Consider the following 6,108-nt stretch of genomic DNA (forward strand, 5'->3'; position numbering starts at 1 on the left):
CTAAAGGATCAGAAACTTTAAATGAAATCATCAATGTTCAGCATTCTCCTCTGATTAAGACAGGTCTTGGGTATACTGAAGATTCATCTCAATCACAAAATCTGTCAGCCTCCACCAGAAGCTATTTTGATGCAACAAAGACCAGTGAACAGTATGTAAATTGTCAACAAAAGTCTAAAATTACTCATCAGGTAAATCATACTCAATTTACTCCAAGGATGAATATTAGTAGAAGCCGAAATCAACAGGTAAACAATACCAAATGTTAGCCTCTCTCATAAAACAATAATAAATCCAAAAATAAATTAATTAATTAAATATTCCAAGTTAGGAATTTGTGCCTAACTCTTGGGTTGTTCCTCTAAGATAGGAGTTAGTTTAGGTAACTCCTATATTGGTGTGTCTGGTGAGAAATTATCTCAACCAAAGGAGAAATTATCTCAACCAAAAGTGTCTAAGATAGCACGCACTATCTTGAGAACACTATCTCTCATCTATTTATTTGTAACACTATATTCAATTATTTTTGTAATGAAAGTATGAAAGTGAGAGAGAAGCATGAGGCTTCAGCCTTTTTCCGCCAATATTGTGTGTCTAGTTTTTATGTGTGTTTTTCTCTAATCTATTGGAGTTAATTTGTTGGAGTTAATTTCATTTTCAATATGTGGTATCAGAGCGAGAGTGTGAAATTTGTGTTTGCTGTGATGGTGTATTGATCGGATGCAACTACCCAAGCTGAGTCATCTGTTTACCAGAGGTAGACGTATTTGGTGCATTTCGTCCGCCTATCTGTTTAATTGTTGTTTGCAGAGCGAGGTGATTATGGTTCGAATCACTGCTGGAGGGTGAACAACATGACAATTGAACCAGCTGGTAAAGCCACGGACGGAAGGGAGTTGCATTCCTTGACGGAGTGATTGTTGAGTGCTTGGGTTGTAAATGTCTGCACCAAGATTTCATGTGGAGCCGAGTTAGTTACAGGTGCTGAGATTTGTCGCATAGCAGGTAGCAATATTGTTGGGAGTCGAGCTCCATAATACAGGTGAATTTCGTTAGGATTGAGCCATCCTTCCAGGAGCAAATCAAATTATTAATTGTTGAGCTACACCCTCAAACTGTTGTCAATTCAAAGATGCGCTACGAATCGTCCTTCTCATTGCAACACGTCCAAATAGAGGAGTCGATCACGAAGGTTCTTCAATGTATCAGGGCCCTCTGCAATCATGTCTAATCCTTGAACCTGTTTCGCTCTCCGCATTTCAAACTCCTCTCTGAACTGCTTAGATTCCTCAGTGTGCTCATAAAACTCAGTATTCATCCCACCTGGAGATGATGAGTCAATTTTGATTTCCATACGTGTAGTTGTTGTCTTCCATGCTGCAGTTCGTCCAGTGCCTGCGTTTGTTCCATCTGGAATTGAATCAATCTTCTCTGCTAAAGCGGACACTAGATCATTCTGAGTAACAATACCTTCTTTTGAAAGGCCTTTAACCTTTTTTTGAGCCAATTTCTGCAACTTGGGGATCTCTTCATGCAATATGGCCTTGGTGCGTCGAATTTTAGCATTCAGAGTCGCGATTACTGCCCTGTTCTTCTCCTTCGCGGCATCGTCAGCTTTCTGCTTTGCGGCCTTGATGTCGGCCTCGACAACGGTATAAAGCCTAACGAAGGCGTCATTTCCGGAGATCTGATTCTCCTTCTGTTTGTCAATGTCGTATTTTTTCATACTTGTTGCAGATGGCGTCCACCCACGTAAGAATGTCGATGACACTCATCTTCGCAGTGATCAGATCTGATGTGCTCGAAGCCATTAAAAAAATCATCAAACTAAAAGAGGTAACACATTAAACAAATGCCATCATTGTGAATAATACCACAAATATGTTTGTGAAATTATGAATAGTGCAATACTGCAGAGAAGAAGGCAATCAGTTCTCTGCAAGATTTGCCAGCAGCGACAGAGCTGCCACATACCAGGAAAAACCAACTTCTAAGTCACATTGCTTCCTGCTGCAAGCAACTTCTGGTTTTGAAATCTTTCATCTATTTCTTCAAGACATTGTATAAGTAAGCAGCAATCCCCAGTATTATGCAAAGCAGAATGATATCAATACAGAAATTGCGACTGGACCGCAACTTAGTAACTGTGTCTTTCAATCTCACATTTGTGTTCTTAAGGTCTGATGTTGCCTTATCCACCTTTGTGTCAATCTCATCAATCAAGGGCACTTGTCTATCCAGATTGAAGACGAGTTGTTTCAAAGGGTTGTCATTATCATTGCTTCAGATGTACTCAGTGATTAATAAAGATATCATATTTTTTGTGTTGATTGTGTCCTAGATCCGCCTGAAATTGAATAAGGGGATCTTAGGTACACGAAGAGTGTGTTGTATGCTTCATGTTGTTGTTTTTTGATTTGTGTCTAGTTGTGACACATCAATAATTTCATCTAATATCGCATACATAAAGCAAGCACAACACTTGTCACAAAATAGCTTCAAGGAAGGATAATCAAGATCACACATACAACAAATAATCAAAGTTTTCAACATCATCATTCTACCTCAACAAACAAATTCAAACAAATCATTAAGCATTTTTTGGGTGCATTTTCGACAGTGTTCGACACGCTTCCTTTAAAGCACAATCAAGTGAGTCCATGAGTTTTAACTCCAAATGAAACAAACAACAAGTTCACATCTCCTGCAAGCGAGCGTGAGTATTCATTCAAGCAATTTGTGTCAAAACTGTACAAGGTTCAGACTTTCAAGCGAGCCAGAGTGAAGATCATTGCAGCAACCATCAAAGAAACCAAAGAAAAGTTCAATTCTAACACCAATCAAGCAAGTTGAGATCAACATCAAGCGAGCATAGCTATTCCTTCAAGTGAGCATGAAGTCATCAAATAAGGCAACTGAGCATTCACACAAACGCGATCGTCATCAAGCGAGCGTGAATTCCAGAGTTTAAGCAAGAAAGTTCTACAGCTCTAGCAAGTGTTCCCAGCAAGTGCAATAAGCAACAAATCAAGCGAGTGTGCCATTCAAGTCCCATAGCAAGCGAGCCTGTCATTCAGGTAACAAAATCAAGTGAAACAATTCAAAGCACGAGAGCCTGATTTCAAGTGAGCAAGTTCAGATGGCGCAACATATTCAGTGGTTACACATTCTTCATAGTTTGATCATCTCCAATGATGAAGACATGGTGCATATCAGCAAAGAAACTCTTGCTGACCTTTCACGGCATCTACAACAAACACATGAAACCATTGAATTTCTTCAACTAGAGTCGCAACTACAAAGAGATGAGCTGCAACAGAAGAGTGCTTCTTCCAAGACATTCAACCATACAGATGAAGATAAATATGTTGATTCCAAATCACTCATCCAAACAACTTCAAGTGTCGAAGTTGTTCATGGTCAAATTCAAATTTCTTCCAAACCCATCATCAAGCCTTGGGAAGAGATTCAAAATAACAAGAATCGTCGAGGCTTAGGATATGTCACTGATGACACCAACTTACATATCCCAGATTATTTCAAGCCAATTAAGTTTGTGAGTGCAAGATTTCTTGACCAACTCATCTCAGAAGGTTCTGAGAAAATTGCAGACAAACAGAATTGCATGCAACCTGAAGTTCATGTCCAACCGAAATGCTCTCATTGTCAAAGAGCCGGTCATATGGAAGATCAATGTTTTGATCTCCATCCGTGTTGCCATTGTGGCAAGCCCAATCATTCCTCAGAAAAATGTCGCAACCAACAAAAATCAGCCAGATTGAAGATACATTATGAATGGATTGATCCTTGGGAATGGTCATCCACAGTCAAAAGATTGTCTCAGTTCTACAACCGACTACAATCACACATAGTGCAGCCAGTAGTGAACCGATGATGGTACTCTCATGCAGTTGAATAAGGGAATATGATCACAAAAATTTCTTTAATGCGAAATGTTTTTCATGTCATAACTTTGGGCACAAGGTTGATCAATGTGTTGCTTACAAAACCATCATGAATAGAGAAGCGCAGAATCAAAGGAGTGCGACAGGAATCAAGAAAAGTTCCTATAATAACTTTTCTCCTCTTGAAAATGAAATAGAATGTTCGATTTGTAACAACTTTGGTCATGAAGAATCTGAATGCAGGAGAAAATTTCGACCAACACTTCAAAAGGAGCAAACACCATTAAATCCCAAGATATGGAGAAGAAAGGAATCTCAATCAGAAAGATGTGGCATAGCTCTGTATGCAGAAGGACAAGAAAATCAGTGGTACATTGATAGCGGATGCTCCAAACACATGACAAGTGATAAAGAGAAACTGCATTCATATAATGCTTTAGAAAAAGAAAAGAATGTCTCATTTGGAAATGACACACCTGCTATCATTAAAGGTAAAGGAACTGTTTTCTTGAAAGAAAAGGTTAAAGCTGGAAATGTCATGTATGTAGATGGTTTAAAGCATAATCTCTTGAGTTTCAGTCAAATGTGTGATCAAGAAAATGAATTGGTATTTCGATTAAACGGATGTGTGGTTCGTGAGCTTGATATAGGAAAGAATGTGATCAAAGGAACAAGAACTCCAAACAACTTATACATACTCAAATGAGGACAACAAAAATGCTATCTAAGAAAAACAGATGAAAACTGGCTATTTCATAGAAGATTGGGACATCTAATATTTTCTCAAATAAGAAAAGCATGTAGGCTCAAGGCAGTAAGTGATCTTCCAGACATTAGCATCCCAGAAAATACCATATGCAAACCATGCCAAATCGGTAAGCAAACTAGAGTTCACTTAAATGAAAAGGAAGGAACAGCAAGTAAGCATCTTAAACTCATACATACTGATTTATGTGGTTCAACAAGGAAAAATTCACCTCATGGAGAAGAATACTTTATTTTATTTATTGATGATTTTTCTAGGATGTGTTGGGTAGGTCTACTAAAGCATAAAGATGAAGCATTTCAAAAGTTTAAAGCCTTCAAATATTTAGTTAAAAATCAATCAGATCGAAAAATAAAATGTCTCAGATCTAATCGAGGGGGAGAATTCATATCAAATGAATTCTTTAACTTTTCTGAACAACATGGAATAAAGAGGCAATTCTCCGTTGCAAGAACTCCTCAGAAAAATGGCATGGTGGAAAGAATGAACAAAACAGTTCAACAAATGGCTCGAGAAATGCCTGATGAATCTGGAACTCCTGCAACCTTCTGGGGTGGAGCTGCATTTGTTGTTGTGACTATTCTCAACAAAGAAAATGTTCAGATAAATAGAAATCAAACTCCATATGAACTTTGGTATGGTAAGCCTCCTACTGTAAAACACTTTAGAGTGTTTAGAAGTAGATGTTTCATCAAAAGGATTGATGAAAAACTTGGTAAGTTTGAACCCAGAGCAAACGAAGGAATTCTTGTTGGTTATTCATCTAGAAGTAAAGGATACAAATGTTATAATAAAAGACTTCGGAAAATTGTTGAAAGCATTGATGTTGTAATTGATGAAGCATGCAGAAATATGAAACAAATGAAATCAACATAAGAATATGACAGTGAGGAAGTTGGGGAATGCTTTCCCGCATCAAATCAAAATGATATAGAAGAAGAAAACAATGAATCACCAGAAGAAGATACAACAGAAAGAGAAAAGACTCCATCCAGGTATGTTCAGAAGAATCATTCAGAATCTCAAGTTCTAGGAGAAAAGGGGGCTGGCGTACAGACAAGAAGAACTCTTACAGGGACCTCAATATACCTAGCATTACTATTGTCCACCGAACCTCAGAATGTAAATGAAGCCTGCAAAGATGAATTTTGGGTCAAGGCCATGGATGAAGAACTTGACTAAATTGAAAAGAATGATACTTGGGAGTTAGTTTCTAGACCTCATGATAAAAATGTTATAGGAACAAAATGGATATTTAAGAACAAGCTGAATGAAAATGGATAATTTATTAGAAACAAGGCCATACTTGTTTGTAAAGGGTATGCTCAACATGAAGGTATAGATTTTGAAGAAACTTTTGAACCTCTTTCCAAACTTGAAGCCATAAGGATGTTTCTTTCTCTTTCTATTTTTCAAAAATTCAAAGTATATCAAATG

General features: G+C 37.7%; 1 pseudogene; it reads right to left on the reverse strand.

The window, feature by feature from the left end:
* Positions 1-1,153: 1,153 nt before the first annotated feature.
* Positions 1,154-1,803, reverse strand: LOC149185527 (syntaxin-71 pseudogene; annotated as a pseudogene).
* Positions 1,804-6,108: the final 4,305 nt, after the last annotated feature.

Source organism: Pinus tabuliformis, chromosome 3_1, assembly GCF_031772625.1.
Source record: "Pinus tabuliformis cultivar Carrire ecotype Pingquan chromosome 3_1, CPIR1, whole genome shotgun sequence".
Classification (NCBI taxonomy): domain Eukaryota; kingdom Viridiplantae; phylum Streptophyta; class Pinopsida; order Pinales; family Pinaceae; genus Pinus; species Pinus tabuliformis.